Raw genomic sequence first — 16,383 nt, 5'->3', positions numbered from 1 at the left:
GTCCCAGAGGAAAACGCTATCTCTTTCTTTCTTTTTTTTTTAAGTTTATTTATTTATTTTGAAAGAAAGAGAGAGGCTGGCAGGGGTTGGGAGGGGCAGAGAGAGAGGGAGAGAGAGAATCCCAAGCAGGCTTCTAGATGTCAGTGCTAAGCCTGACAAGGGGCTCCATCCCATGAACTCTGAGATTATGACCTGAGCTGAAATCAAGAGTCAGACACTTAAATGACTCAGCCACCCAGGTGCCCCTTTATCTTTCTTTTGGGACTGTTCACTATACAAATATCTTTTAAAAGATATTCCAAGATAAGGTCTGACACTGCTCTTGCTCTGAAAAGGTACAGAAAAGTGAGGGAACTATGGAGAATGGTGGCCCAACACGTAGTTCCAGGGCCATGAGGGATTATTTTTTTGCATGAGAAATGAAGTAGCAGCCATCTTCTTCACATACTTGTAATGTTGGTGCAGAGCACCAGCAAGTGTTACAGGTATCTCTGTTGGCTCACCTGCTGGTGTAAGCAACTCTATCTCCTGCCAGATCTCCTTCAGCTTCATCACCTCCTGGGCAAATAGCTCTTAGATAAAAGGCACCAGATGGATTCCTTGCATTACACCCCCATCATTAAAGGTACAAGCTTTGAGGTGATGAAAGGCCCACCTGAGTTCCAATCCATCCTATTGATATCCAGCTCAACCTCACAAATTTAAGTTTGTTCTTGCCTCTCTCACATCACAACCATCTTCCTTTCCTGAGTACTTGTCCTGTGGGCTACAGCCTCTAGAACCAGTCATAGAAACAACCATCTTAATATAGACCAATCAAGATAGTGTTGTACTGGCATAAAATCAATAAATAGATCAATGGAACAAAATAGCCCCCAAATAGATCCACACTTACAAGATTATTTTTGACAAAGGCATCAAAGCAATTCAATGGGGGGAAGGAAAGTCTTTCAACAAATAGTGCTGAAATAACAAGTTCGCCAGAATTGTTTTGGTTATCTTAGTTTCTTGCATTTCCATACAAATTTAAAAATCAGCTTGTCTATTTCTCCCAAGAGCCCTCAGAGACTTTGATTAAGATTGCGTTGATTTTAGAGGCGCCTGGGTGGCTCTGTCAGTTGAGCGTCTGACTTTGACCCAGGTCATGATCTCACAGTTTGTGGGCTCAAGCCTCACGTTAGGCTCTGTGCTGACAGATCAGAGGCTGAAGCCTGCTTTTGATTCTGTGTCTCCCTCTCTCTCTCTCTCAAAAACAAATAAACATTTTTAAAAAGATTGCATTGATTTTATAGATCAATTTGGGCACAACTAACATCTTAACAATTTTGGATCTTTCAGTCCCTGAATGCATTTTTCTATTATTTACATCCTTAATTTCTCTTAGTCAGGCTTTACCTTTTTTGAGTGAAGAAGCCTTGGATACCTTTTGTTAAATTTGTTTCTAATTATGTTATTTTTTTTTAGTTTAATAATTACGTTATTTTAAAATGCTATTATAGGGGCGCCTGGGTGGCGCAGTCGGTTAAGCGTCCGACTTTAGCCAGGTCACGATCTCACGGTCCGTGAGTTCGAGCCCCGCGTCGGGCTCTGGGCTGATGGCTCAGAGCCTGGAGCCTGTTTCCGATTCTGTGTCTCCCTCTCTCTCTGCCCCTCCCCCGTTCATGCTCTGTCTCTCTCTGTCCCAAAAATAAATAAACGTTGAAAAAAAAAATTAAAATGCTATTATAAATAGCATTACATTTTTTTCCCAGTGGTTTGTTGCTAGTATATTGACATACAAGTGATTCCTTAACCGTGCTTCCCTACTAAATTTGTTTATTAATTATAGCACTTTTTTGGTATATTCCCTAAGATTCTCTATGCAAGCAAGCAATCATGTGATCTGTGCATAGAAACCGTTTTACTTTTTCCTTTTGAATCTCTGTATCTTTTTTTCTTGCCTTGTTACATTAGCTAAGACCTCTAATACAATAATACTAGATGTGTTGCATGTGGATATCCTATCTTTATGCCTAGTCTTAGAGGGAAAGCAGTCCTTTGTCCATCAACAAGTGTGCTACTAGCTGCAGTTTTTGTACATTTATACTTAGACTATGAACATTTCTATTCTTAATTTGATGAAAATTTATGTCATGAATGGTTATTTTATTTTACCAAATGCTTTTTCTGTGTTGATAGACAGGAGACATATAGCTATATACATTTATATACCTAGATCTAGATCTTTCTCTCTCTCTCTCTCTCTCTCTCTCTCTCTCTCTCTATATATATATATATATATATATATACATGCATGTATATGCATGTAGCACTGTATAGATCAATGGAACAAAATATATATAGTGACATAGATAGAGATAGAGATAGGTATCGCTAGATATAGATACAGATGTATCTGGAACCCCCTTTCTGTACAGCTTGTTCCTTTCCAATGCTTCACCCCAACTCAGAGATTTTAGCCAACTCAGAAGCCACACACTCTCATGCCTGCCTCCTCAGTTCAGTAGGATTCCTATGCTCTGCTCAGACTCAAGCTATCTGCACTATAGTTAGGAAGTTTTCCCTAGGCAGAGAGCTGGTCAATCATGAGACTCACCTCATGAATTTTCTTTCTCTGAGAAACTGCAGTCTATGCAATTAATTGTACACTGTCTGAAAGTAGTTGCTGAATATGTTTATTGCAGTTTTACACTTGATTATTCCACGATGACCAGCAAAATTTCTGGTTTCTTCTTTCTAAAGTTTATTTTTGAGAGAGAGAGAAAGAGAGAGGCAGAGAGAGAAGGGGAGAGAGAGAGAATCCCAAGCAGGCTCCATGCTGTCAGCGCACAGCTTGGCGTGGGGCTCGATCTTGCGAACCATGAGATCACGACCTGAGCCAAAATCAAGTCAGACACCTAAACAACTGAGACACCCAGGCACCCCTTCTTTCTCTTGATTAAGGAATAATAGGCTTCCTATTTTTTTCTTATTTCCAATTTCTCTATATTTTCCAAATTACATCAGTGCAGTTTTCCCTGTACTAAGGAAAAGTTTATGGTTTTAAATATATGTATATTTATTTTGGCACAACTATAATCATTTTGCTTCTATCCTTGAGTAGACACATTGTACTTTGAAGGTCAACACTGGATCCTGGGATGAAGTTGAAAAGATCATTATCGAGAAGAACAGTAGAAAACAAACATTACACCAAGGAATTGGGACATGATGTTTCTCTTTTAGTATCATGTCTGCATTCAGGTAAGAATAAGGGTAAACGTGAAAGGCCAAAAGAAGTATGCTAAATGAATTTGTCCCTATTCTTTTGGCAAGGAAGAATAGGTTAATGGATATTGGGTAGATAATTTTAAATGTCTGCCATGAACTCTAACAATTGAGACCCAAGAAAGCCTCTAGTTCAGGGATGCCTGGCTGGCTCAGTTGGTAGAGATGACTCTTAATCTTGGGGTTGTGAGTTTGAGCCCTACATTGAGCAGAAATTACTTAAAGAATAAAATCTTAAAGGATAAGGAAATCATCTAGTTTGTACTCATTTTGCAAATAAAACTGAGGCCTGACAAAATTAATTAGTTTGCCTCAGTCATATAGCTTTTTAATGGTAACAAGTTGGAGTAGAAAGAGTATGACATTTTTTTGAAGTTTATTTTATTGATTTTGAGAGAGAGAGCACACATGTAGGGAAAGGGCAGAGAGAGAATCCCAAGCAGGCTCCACACTGACAGCATGGAGCCCCAAGTAAGGCTCTAACTCACAAACCGTGAGATCATGACCTGAGCCAAAATCAAGAGTCCTGACCCTTAAGTGACTGAGCTACCCACATGCCCCAAAAGAATATGACATTTTAAGATTTGTTTCTACTTCTAGAGGCATATTCTACCACTTTGGGGCAAGTTACTTAACCTCTCTGAGTCTCAGCTTCTTCATCTCTAAAATGATAGTAATCTTATGTACTTCAGTTGATTGCTGTGAAAATTAAATGCATAAGTATATAGCTAATCCTAAATAAATGGTTGGTACTCGATAAATATTATCACCCTATTCTTTCCAGTTATTTGTGAAATAAAGACACTGTCTACAATAACTCATTTAGAGGCTGGAAAAAGAAATTCATAAGACTCAAATAACAAATACTGAAACGATATATTTGTTCTAGAACAATGATACTATAAATATTTTAAAGAGTAGGGAAGACAAAGAAATAAACATATTTTAATTTATATATGTTGATAATACCTGTGATTTTATGTATACTTGATTGAGTTTTGGGGTGCTCAGATATTTGGTAAAACATTATTTTGGGTGTATCTGTGAAGGTGTTTCTTACGAGATTAGCATTTGAATCAATAGACTAAGTAAAGCACATTCCCACACAAATGTGGGTGGTTCTCATCCAATCAGTTGAAGGACTTGACTAAAACAAAAAGGTTAACTTTCTCTCAAGTGAAGGAGAATTTTTTATGCCTGCAGACTCAAACTGAAACATCAACTTTTCCTAGGTCTCAAGCCAGCCAGCCTTTGAATTGGAAATGAAAATTGGCTCTCCTGGTTGTCAGGCCTTTGAACTTGGACTGGAACCCTACCATTGGCTCTCCCCAGTCTCCAGATTGCTAACTCACCCTGCAGATGTTGGGTCTTGTCAGCCCCCTTAATTGCATGAGCAAATTACTTATAATAAATCTCTTTATAAATAGAAATATGTAGGGACACCTGAGTGGCTCAATTGGTTAGCGTCCGACTTCGGCTCAGGTCATGATCTCCCAGTTCGTGGGTTCAAGTCACGCGTCAGACTCTGTGCTGACAGCTCAGAGCCTCGAGCCTGCTTCAGACTCTGTGTCTCCCTTTCTTTCTGACCTTCCTCTGCTGGTATTCTGTCTCTGTCTCCCAAAAATAAATAAACATTAAAAAATTAAAAAATATATATATATAAATATATAGAAACAACTCTTAGGATATGTATTTACATAGATACATATATAGACACATGTAACTATATATGTATAGATATCTGTATATCTATATCTGTATCTGTGTATCTAGAGAACCCCAATAAAATACCATTGATGGGGCGCCTGGGTGGCTCAGTCGGTTAAGCGTCCAACTTCTGCTCAGGTCATGATCTCGCAGTTTGTGAGCTGGAGCCCCACGTCGGGCTCTGTGCTGACAGCTCAGAGCCTGGAGCCTGCCTCGGATTCTGTGTCTCCCTCTCTCTTTGCCCCTCCCCTGCTCATGCTCTGTCTCTCTCTGTCTCAAAAATAAATAAAACAGTAAAAAAAAAAAAATACCATCTATATACACATGCACACACTTATCCTCACATTTTCGTAAAAGTTAACAAGTGAGAATCCGTTTCAGGGAATGCTTATCCAACCATAGGAAGTTGGGAAATACTGGACAATGGCTAACTTCTCACAACTGATAAATCTCTTAAGGTATATATCTGTTTCTCTGAGAGCACAGCTCTTCTCCCAAAGAATATGGCCAGTTCTAGGAGAAATAGAGGTGACTTAGGAGCAGCAGAACCAAGGAAGACATGTCAATCAAATCACTCCTGAAAGGAGCAATAGAAAGTTTGAATAACCTCTCTGTAACATTTCCTGTTCACGGTGCCCTCAAACATCGAATTTTTGCAGTTCTTTATTTGTGGCTTGGCAGTATCATGAATCATATTTTGTGACTTGTTTCCTCACCTGTTGGTGACTGCTGGCGGCTAAATGGGGAATGCACTATGTAAAATACATTTTTTCTAATCCTTTTACTTAGTTAGATATCATCATCTCATTAAAAAAATGTTTTATGATACTGAATTTTAAGTCCCTAAAATAAAAATGATAATATTATCAATATATTTAATAAATAGGAGAAATACAAAAAGTAAAAGCATTGGTTTACTTTTCAGAATGGAAATGGTGCAAATACAAAATGTTACTGCAAACACTAGAAGGCACTATTTCTCTACTGAGGCAGAAAATGAACATAACACAAATTTCTCATATCCTGAACTCCTCTTCCCCAGTATCTATTCAAGAACAAAAAGTGCAGTATAACAAATTTAGAAATATACATTTCTACAGTGTACTAAGCAGTGTAAAAAAAAGGGTGGTGGTGGGAAGGAGAACTGCCAAGATAAAGGACACAATGAAAAATGTAAATCCAATAAAAAGAAGACAGAAACAAAAACCTGCAAAAAGCGATAAAGGAAAAAAAGGGATAATGAGAAGAAAATGAGGTCAAAGCAAGTTTCTTTTGTACAACATAATATATGGGAACTATTTTCCATGTCATGGCTCTCCATCATGTTACTTTGAAAAATTCTAATTATAATTAATCAGTGGTTCTGTAGGTCTGCACTGGCTCTTCTTTCCAATCTCAGCCATCCTATTTCTCTCAACTGTACCTTACAAGAAAGAAACTGGAAATGCATCAAATCCATAATGAGGGAGGACAAGGGGGGCGGGGCTGGAGTTACCATGGAAGTGCAAATACTGTTCCACAGTACATTTGTAGGAAGGGGGGTAGACAAATGTCCTGCTTATGCCTCACTAGATGATTATGTCTGAACACTTGGTTGAGACTTACTAAGGAATTGAAGGGAATCTGAATGATGGAGAACTAGACTGGCCTGGACTATTTGGTTAGATGCTCTTTTTTTTAAAGTAAGCTCTGCATCCAACATGGGGCTCAAACTCACAACCTGAATCATGTGCTCTACCGAGCTCACCTGAGCCAGCCAGGTGCCCCTAGAGCCTTCTTTTTCTTAAAATCTTGGGACTTTAGGTTCCACAATAGCTGAGATTCAATTGTTGTTGTTAATTTTGTTTTCTTTTTCTCTCTCTCTGGAAAAAAAAAAGCCTTCTGAACCTTTTAATTCTTGGCGATTAAAGGAAAACCAGGAGGAGATGGCATAGAGCTGGCTGCTTAGGATTTGAACTAGTTTTAAAGAGGATCTTGAGGTTGACTTCTATTAGTCTGTCTTTGAAATTGATTTAGGGAGGGAAACAGGAATTAAAGATCACATATTTTTCCAAATCAGATATTGTATGCTTAAGAGCCCAGGAAATCATGGCTCAAGACTCTGAGGAAATTTTATTAATTGTGCTTTGAGGACTAGGAAATCAAAGAGGCTCATTTAGCAAATTGAGGTTTAGCCTGCAGGGTTAGAACACCTGGCCAAATAATTTCTCAATAATCAAACTTATATCAAACTATGAACTCTCAGAGAATCATGTTTTATATCTTAATTTTTGAGAGAGAGAGGGCTCAACTGAGCGAGGGAAGAGAGAAAGAGAATCCCAGAAGGGGGAGTGAGAGAGAGAGAGAGAGAGAGAGAGAGAGAGAAGTGGGGCTCATCCAAAGCAGGGCTTGTGCTCACCCAATTCAGGCCTCAAACTCACCTGACATGGGACTCGAACTCAAGAACTGGGAGATCATGACCTGAGACAAAGTCATATGCTTAACCACTGAGCCACCCAGGCAACCAACACAATGGGGAGTCTTGATAATAGAGGACACATTCTTTCTTCGGTATGAATTTAGACTTTGATATCTTCAGGAAAAACCATTAATGCAAGTCCTTCGGAGACATACTTACCATATAAATGACCCTTATAAATAAGGGACTGGCAGTGTTGCTGCTCACCTAGTTGAAGTTCAGAAAATTACTTGAGACCAGAGTCAATAAGACTGGGTACTCCATTGGTGAAAAATTCTTGCCTAACAGAAGCAGGTAAGTAGTGATATGCAATATTATCAGCCTTTTTATAGTGACTTGTGCTGACTTCTTTCTACTCTTACAGTCCCTTTTTGAAATAATAGGCAGACTGAGGCAGATGGAGGGAGAAAGTTCCAGGGGAAGAAATCTTTTCCTATGGAAGGAGCAGGAACAGGTTTTCTCCCAAGGAAAGTATGGGGTTGTAGGGCTATCTTGAAGAGGCAGGGGTAAGAGGCTGGACTGTTCTTTTAGGAATGAAGGAAAGGGCCCCATGAAGTCTCTATCCAAATGAAGTCTTTGGGTGCTTTCCCTTCTGGAATGCAAAGGAAAGCTCAAGTTAGATCATATGTTAACTCTTGCCTCTTGTATATTATAGTTTCCTTTGTAAATAATTATTTCTCTATTTCACCAGAGTCTGTTGTCTTAATCTGCATTGGTAAGGAGGAAAGGGCTCTTCCACCATTGTTCTTTTAAACACTCCAGTAGAAAAAGAGTATAATCCCATCAAGTAGATTCTAGCTGTTGGTTTAAGGCCTTGGTTTTTTGCCACATGGACCTCTTTGCATGAAATGGCAACTAGCTTCCCCATGATGAATGATCCAAGAAAGACCAACAGAGAGATTAGACTTTATGACCTAACCTTGGAGTGACATACCATCACTTCTACCATATTCTAGTGTTCACATAAACCAACCCTGATACAGTGTGGGAGGGCACCACAGAAGGAAATAAGTACCCAGAGACAGGAAGGATCACTGAGAGCTATCTCAGAATTTGGCTTCCATAGATGAAATTCCTAAATGTATTTGATCACAAAACCCTTTCTTTGCTATTTCCCCAGGACTATTGTTCTGTGGAACACATTTTAGAAAATGCTGTTATAGGTAATGGAAATTCATTGGAATTTCTGCAAAGTTATGGCATCAATTTTTTTTTTTTATTTTTAAAAATGTTTTCCCCACTCTATCTCTACTTTAAAAGTTACCGGCAGAAAGAAACGTGTTGAATGAATTGAAAGAAGAGGAAAGATAAAACTTGGGAAACTCCAGTTAGGAAGTATTACAATATTGTAGGTCACAGGTGATGGCCATGGGAGATGACAATAAGGGATGAAAAGAAGGAGCTGAGGTGAGATAGACTGTGGAGGCAGAAACTACAGAACAATATGGTTGTGAAAAAAAGAGATATCCCAAATAACTGATTTCTAGCTTAAGTGATCATGTCCATGATGAGTCCATTAAGCAACAGTGGAAATACAAAATGAGGAGTAGGTTTGGGAGAAAATTTGATGAATTCAGTTCTAGATATCTTGGAATGTGGTGCCAGTAAGGGACCTATTTAGATGAATATGTCAATTAGAATTATTTTGGCTGCAAGCAGCATAAAACTTTACTCAAATAGGCTGGAATAATAAGGACAACATTTGGTTCCCAAATCAGAAATCCAGAGGTGGGATGGGCTTCAGTATCTCTAGTTCCATTTCCCTTCTCTCGCCTCTGTTCTCTTCCTTGTATCAGTCTCTTACTTAGGCTGGTTTTTAAGATTGCTGCAAATTTTCTGGCCTCATACTTGCACAAGACTTGATAGGGTTTGGGGCATGCTGCCCCCAAATACACCACTTTGGCATCTTGATTATTTTGAATTAAAGTTACTTAAGAAACAACCAGTGTAAGAAAGAGACTCTGATCCTCTGTGCCTCTAAAGACGGAAAACAATTCCCCATGTGAAGCATACTCTCCTTGCATTTGGAGGGTAGAAAGCGATTCTTATTGCCAGAGATAAGACATTCTGGGCCAAGAAGTTTATAGAAACAAACCTAGTTATTTCTTCATGAATTTGCTACTCTGAGCCCACACTTCTTTGTCTTTTCAATTCTTCACAAATTTATTGTCTCTGTCTAAAAGGCATAAAAACTGGGGTGCTTGGGTGGTTCCATCAGTTGAGCATCTATTTTGGCCCCGGTCATGATCTTGCAGCTCGTGGGTTTGAGCCCCACATCAGGCTTGCTGCTGTCAGCGTGGAGCTTGCTTTGGATCCACTGTCCCCTGCCCTGTCTGCCCCTCCCTGGCTTATGCTCTCTCTCTCTCTCTCTCTCTCTCTCTCTCTCTCAAAAATAAAATAAACGTTAAAAAATATATAAGATAGGGGCTCCTGGGTGGCTCAGTTAAGAGTCTGACTTTGGCTCAGGTCATGATCTCACAGCTCGTGAGTTCTAGCCCCAAGTCAGGCTCTGTGCTGACAGCTCGGAGCCTGGATCCTACTTCGGGATGTGTGTCTCCCTCTCTCTCTGCCCCTCGCCCACACACACTCTGTCTCTCTCTCTCTCTCAAAAATAAATAAAAACATTACAAAATAAAAATAAAATAAAAGGTATAAAACCTGCCTGCTTTGGTCACTTCTTTGAGTCTGATATTTTTGTGAACTCCTGTAAGTATGAAATTAAATTTTTCTCCTCTTCATCTGTCTAATGTCAATTTCATTATTAGACTAGCCAAAGAACCTATATAGGAGAAAAAAACATTTCCTGCCTTACACTAGTTGGGGAAAAAAGAGTCCATCTCTACATGTGGCTCTGTTTCTTCACCTGTCAATGCCTAGATTAAATTTCATGCCCAGCACTAAATCATTCCCTGAGACCAAAAAGAATGCTTTGTGCTCTTTTAAATCAATAACTAGCAAAGGGGTTGGATAAGATTCTTAGCCCAATGAAGCCTACCTCTGGACCTGGGGTATGATGCATGTAGAGAAGATAACCACAAAGTCCATTGGAGTGAATCCAACAGGCACTTGGAAATATGATTCCACAGCACAAGGAGATACAGATTTGGGAGTTATTTGCATTGACGTTAATTTGAAGGCGGAAGAATTGCGATCATTTAGGGTGACCGTGTATAGTGAGAAGAACAAGAGAACATTGAGGAAGAGTTATGTTAAAAGATCAATGCTGAGTGATGGCAACCAGCAAAAGAAAGTGAGGGGTGGCCAGAGGGGCAGGTATTTGTGGAACCAGGGTAGTAACAGCTTCTCCATAGCCATGGGATGAATATTTTAAAAGTTCCTTCTTCATTTGTTTTTCTTAGTCTCTCACTCAGCGTAATTCTTCATAGGCAAATGCCCTGTCATCTATTCCCTTTCTCTTTCACAGTGTCCATCAGAGTCTTATAAATGTCAAATGCTCAGTAATTACCTGCTGATTGATTATGGTAGGATATTTGGCTAATAAAGCACATTGTATGAATGTATACGGAAAAGTGTAACCAAAAGCAAGAACACTTGAAGAACTATGGATCTTAATTATATTTAAGTGTTGGTGTCGCATTTGACAAAAAAACTTAATTTTTTTTTTTTTTTTGAGAGAGAGAGAGCGCAAGTATGAGCACGAAGGGGCAGAGAGAAAGGGAGAGAGAGAATCCCAAGGAGGCTCCAGGCTGTCAGCACAGAGCCCGAGGCAGGGATCCATCTCACAACCTGTGAGATCACTATGTGAACTGACATCAAGAGTCAGATACTTAAACAACTGAGCCACCCAGGCACCCCAACAAAAATATTTTTAAACTAAAAACTATTCTTAGGGGGGTGCCTGGGTGGCTCAGTTGGTTAAGCGTCCGACTTTGGCTCAGGTCATGATCTCGCGGTTCATGGGTTCCAGCCCCGCGACGGGCTCTGTGCTGACAGCATAGAGCCTGGAGTCTGCTTCAGATTCTGTGTCTCCCTCTCTGTGTCCCTCCCCCATTCACATTCAGTTTCTCTCTCTCTCTCTCTCTCAAAAATAAATAATAAGACATTTTTAAAAAAAAACTAAAAACTATTTTTTCCTAGGAAAACCACTAAAAGCATCTCCTGAGTACACTGATGACTTCAGGAATGTTGCTTGAAGCATATTTACTATTAATATAACAAAAACAGTTAAAATGTAAAACCTCAGTTAAAAGTATTAGATGCCTGTCTGTTGCATTTGAAAAAGTCTGCCTTACATAATGTCAGTTTAGTGGTTCTCTTGTTACTTTTTTCCTCTCAGAATATGAGTTTAAATGTGTACCTTTTGGATACAAGAAAGAAAATCAAAGAATCCCCTCTTAGCTCTCAGTCTCTGTTTTACACATTTTTATTTTGCATTATTTTGTATTGTGCAGCATCTTGTCAAAATTTGTGTAGGCAGGGATTGTTTTGCTTTACTGAAGGGAAGTGGGCATTTGTTAAAATCCTCAGTATACTAGGAAATAGAAGGTAAGGACTTTTTGATTGGTTGATTATTTTATTAAGATTTAGTATATTAGTGCAATGCACAATTTACAGTTAACACTGGATGATGATGATGTTGAAGAAGAAGAAGAAGAAGAAGAAGAAGAAGAAGAAGAAGAAGAAAGAAAGAAAGAAAAGAATGAGTGAAGAATAAAAGAAAATACTTTATAAAAGTGGAAATGTAACTGATGTTGTGATTCATAGACATTATGCATAATGTATAGAAGAAGGGATAGTATGAATCCTTCATTTGAAGTAATCATTTTTGGTGATTAAAGTCTAGTGAGCTGCTTTTTGCTTTTCAGATCATCTTCCTCCATTGCTGCTACTAGTCCCTCTGCACACAGTTCATTAAACTACGGTCTGAAGTCAGAAGGCTGGAGTGACTTTATTGTTCTCAGTTTCCTCATCTGTGAAAAGGTAATAATAATAATTTTACCTATTGCATTATTGTGAATTACATATTATACCTAACACACAGCACAAGAGCTGGCACATCAAAAATACTCAACTATTGCTGGCTAATGACCATCAGGTTTTATTTTAGACTGTCCCTGATGATCTATCTACTCTGCTTATAAGTAATTGGTGTACAGAGTCATTCATAATTTAATGGCAGTTGCCACTTATGTGATTTCCAGTATTTGGGTGGAGAACTATTTATCAAAGCCAAGGACTGTGTGTTCTTTTTCTGTGTCATGTTTATTCAGTCATTAAACAACCACAGTGTCTGTCTTATATTACTCAGTAGTCCTATGATTTAATTGTTGAAAATGATATCAGGTCCTAAATTATGTTTGAAAGTAGGGTCAGTCTTCCAGTAGGAAAAGCAGGCCTCCACCCATATAGATCATTCTGTTTGGGAAAACTTTGTCCTAGATTTTGTCCCTGGTTCAGATACAAATACATTGGTTTCAATAATTTGAGGGTAAGATTTCTTTGCTTTCCCACTGTGCTTTCAAAATATTGTCAAAAGCTATCTCCTTTTCATTCTTATCTGCTGGATCTAACCTGATCTTATGTTCACTCAAAACTTTTGCCCTAGTCCTAGACAACTTATATTTAAGAACTGAAAATTTTTCATGGGAGGGTTTCCAAATTCATCCCATTTCAATTCATGTGGGATGCTACAAAATATTTCACTGAACATACCAATTTATTCATTAATACCTCTTAAATTTCCCCATTGTCTCATTTTAGACATTAACCATGGTGCCTTTAGCTTGGAGTTAGGGGAAACTCCAGGATTAGATGTTTAAATACCATAAAATCATTTTCTGGACTCTGGTCATACTCTTGGCCAACCACAGTATGATATAATAGTAGTTGGAAGTTTAGTCAAACATTTTAATTTCAAATAAACAGCTGTTTTGAGGATGGTTCTAATTGGAACTGGAACAGTTTTGACCCCCTCTTAAGTAGTAGGGTTCTGCAGTCAAAATATTCTGCTTATTATGTTTCCCCTAAATTAGGTAATATTACATCTTTTTTGTCATCCTTTATTTCCTTTCTTATCTTTTATTTTATTTTATTTTTTAAGTTCATCTATTTATTTTGAGAGAGAGAGAAAGGGAGGGAGAGAGAGAGCATGTACAGAAGCACGGAACTAGCTTCAGGGCTTGAACCCACTCTATTAATGGTGAGACCATGACCTGAGCCAAAATCAAGAATCAGACACTTAACCAATGCCAGCTAGGCATCTCTCATTTCTTATTCCTGATGATACCCTAAATGCATGCCCTGATTTTCTTAGAATATCTTTTGGGGAACTCCTGGAAGGCTCAGTCAGTTGAGTGGCTGACTCTTGGTTTTGCTCAGGTCATGATCTCACCATTGTGAGGCTGAGCCCTGAGTTGGCTCCAGGCTGAGCATGAAGCCTGTTTAAGATTCTCTCTTTTGGGGCACCTGGGTGGCTCAGTTGGTTAAGCGGCCAACTTCGGCTCAGGTCATGATCTCGCAGTCTGTGAGTTCGAGCCCCGCCTCGGGCTCTGTGCTGACAGCTCAGAGCCTGGAGCCTGTTTCCAATTCTATGTCTCCTTCTCTCTGACCCTCCCCCATTCATGCGCTGTCTCTTTCTGTCTCAAAAATAAATAAACGTTAAAAAAAAAAATAAGATTCTCTCTTTCTCCTGCTTGTGCACACTCTCTCACTGTCTCTCTCTCTAAAAAAAAAGTATAGTTTCTAAGAATACTTTTAGTTAATGTGTAATATCTATACATGCACTATACATGCAATAACAGTAATAGTTAAACAGTGTTTTATTGCTTAAGAAGACTCACAAGTTTCAAAATGATGATCCTTACAAATTTACAGCCTATTTTAAAAAAAAGAATGTGTCGATGGCATTAAAATAAGGATTGCATCACAGCAAAGTTTCCTTCAATGTCAGGGGTCCAGAGAGGCCAGGGTAGGCTGCTTTCTTTGCCCTCCATAAGGGTTGAGACCAGATGAGGTTTCTTTCTCAGATCAGGAAACACAGATGTGTACACAGAATATCATGGAAGCAAAAGGTCCAAATGGAATCTTAGGTGGAGTTTATTGCATTTTACTGGTCATGTAGATGTATTCCTGCTAAACAACCAGTCTCAATAGCAGAGCTGAGACCAGCTATAAAGCACTGGTCTCACTGATGTTAGTAATCCCTTGTTGACAAAGTGGTACAAATCACAAATATACCAAAACTCCTCAGACCCATGGTTACAAAACAACACTATTAATCAATGTGTTTCATGCCTTGACCAGGGGGTCAGTGCCATGCAGGAACTTTAGCAAAACAGTTCAGGCTCATTTCTGCCCTGTTGGAATCAACTGTTGGAGTACAGTCCACCACCCTAATCTGTGGTCAAAACCTTTTTACAACAAAGCAATTATCCTTATTTTTATAGAAATTAACTTGCCTTAGAATTGAAAGTCATACATAGATTCTAGACATTTGCAATAATCAGTAAGGAGGTGATAGGAATTCAAGCAGAAACTAAACCACTAAATAATACCAGCATAAATTTTTATGCTGACTTTATAATTCTTCTGCTTCCCTAATCTAGAACTATCTGAACTTTATTTTTTTATTTTATTTTTTAAAATTTACATCCAAATTAGTTACCATATAGTGCAACAATGATTTCAGGAGTAGATTCCTTAGTGCCCCTTACCTATTTAGCCCATCCCCCCTCTCACAAACCCTCCAGTAACCCTCAGTTTCTTCTCCATATTTATGAGTCTCTTCTGTTTTGTCCCCCTCCCTGTTTTTATATTATTTTTGTTTCCCTTCCCTTACGTTCATCTGTTTTGTCTCTTAAAGTCCTCATATGAGTGAAGTCATATGATTTTTGTCTTTCTCTGACTGACTAATTTCACTTAGCCTAATACCCTCCAGTTCCATCCACGTAGTTGCAAATGGCAAGATTTCATTCTTTTTGATTGCCGAGTAATACTCCATTGTATATATATACCACATCTTCTTTATCCATTCATCCATCGAGGGACATTTGGGCTCTTTCCATACTTTGGCTATTGTCGATAGTGCTGCTATAAACATGGGGGTGCATGTGTCCCTTTGAAACAGCACACCTGTATCCCGTGGATAAATGCCTAGTAGTGCAATTGCTGGGTTGTAGGGTAGTTCTATTTTTAGTTTTTTGAGGAACCTCCATAATGTTTTCCAGAGTGGCTGCACCAGCTTGCATTCCCAAGAACTATCTGAACTTTAAAGTATACATCTGCTGAAACATTAATAACCATGATCAATCTATCATTAATCATGTCTACCTCTTCTTAGTCCAATTTTCCTCTGTAGGAATAATGTCCTGTGAAACAAAAGCCAAAGATATAGCCACATTAGTATTTTTTAATATAGTCATAGTTAGAACTCTCAACTTTATTCATTCATTTTGAGAAAGTAGACCACTCTTGGAAGGTTGTCTGTTTGTTTTTTTCTCTTCAGCTCATTTCCTGGCTCTTCAAAAGAGAGAAGGTTTTGGCAGGGTCCTTCAGCTAAGACAGAATATCATTCTCTCTAAGCCTCACTAGAATTGTTAGATTTCGCCCTGTTTTGTAAAAGGCATTTTTTGGCTCCTTTCCCCTCAGCAATAATTTTACTTTTCTTTCATTAATCATTAATTTTAATCCAAACCTTTCTTCCTAAAATTCTCTCTGTCCCAGTCAGTAGGTTAGTCCATGTATCTGATAACAAGATGAGACATGTTTGGATTTGCCTTTCAGGCTGTTCCAAGTGTAGGGGATCAGACTAAGTAGAGAAAATGGGGCTATCCTGTCTCCTAGGCAACAAAACATTTGCAGAGTTAGTCTTATCTTCCAAAATGGGGGAAGGGATAGTCTATCCCATCAATCTCATTGAAATTCTTGCATTAGGTTTACATTGGTAGACATTATCTTGTTTTAGATTATCGGCCTTGGGAGCCCTTAATTTT

General features: G+C 38.7%; 1 protein-coding gene across 6 annotated transcripts in view; it reads left to right on the top strand.

The window, feature by feature from the left end:
* SMIM14 (small integral membrane protein 14) overlaps positions 1–16,383 on the top strand; it is a 127,472-nt gene that overhangs the window by 5,570 nt on the left and 105,519 nt on the right. For 3 of the 6 annotated variants that reach the window (XM_047092213.1, XM_047092218.1, XM_047092212.1), the window contains exons 2-3: positions 3,104–3,243; positions 12,259–12,373. The gene's annotated coding sequence lies outside the window, so the exon portion shown is untranslated. Of the gene's footprint in view, positions 1–3,103; positions 3,244–7,474; positions 7,727–12,258; positions 12,374–16,383 lie in introns of those variants that run through there. The other 3 variants (XM_047092216.1, XM_047092215.1, XM_047092217.1) reach the window with 2 other exon arrangements.

This window comes from Lynx rufus, unplaced genomic scaffold, assembly GCF_022079265.1.
Source record: "Lynx rufus isolate CCGP_SWC_20201006 ecotype Redwood Valley unplaced genomic scaffold, mLynRuf1.p SCAF_3, whole genome shotgun sequence".
In the NCBI taxonomy this organism is placed as follows: Eukaryota; Metazoa; Chordata; class Mammalia; order Carnivora; family Felidae; genus Lynx; species Lynx rufus.
This window is presented reverse-complemented; position numbering and strand designations above follow the sequence as displayed.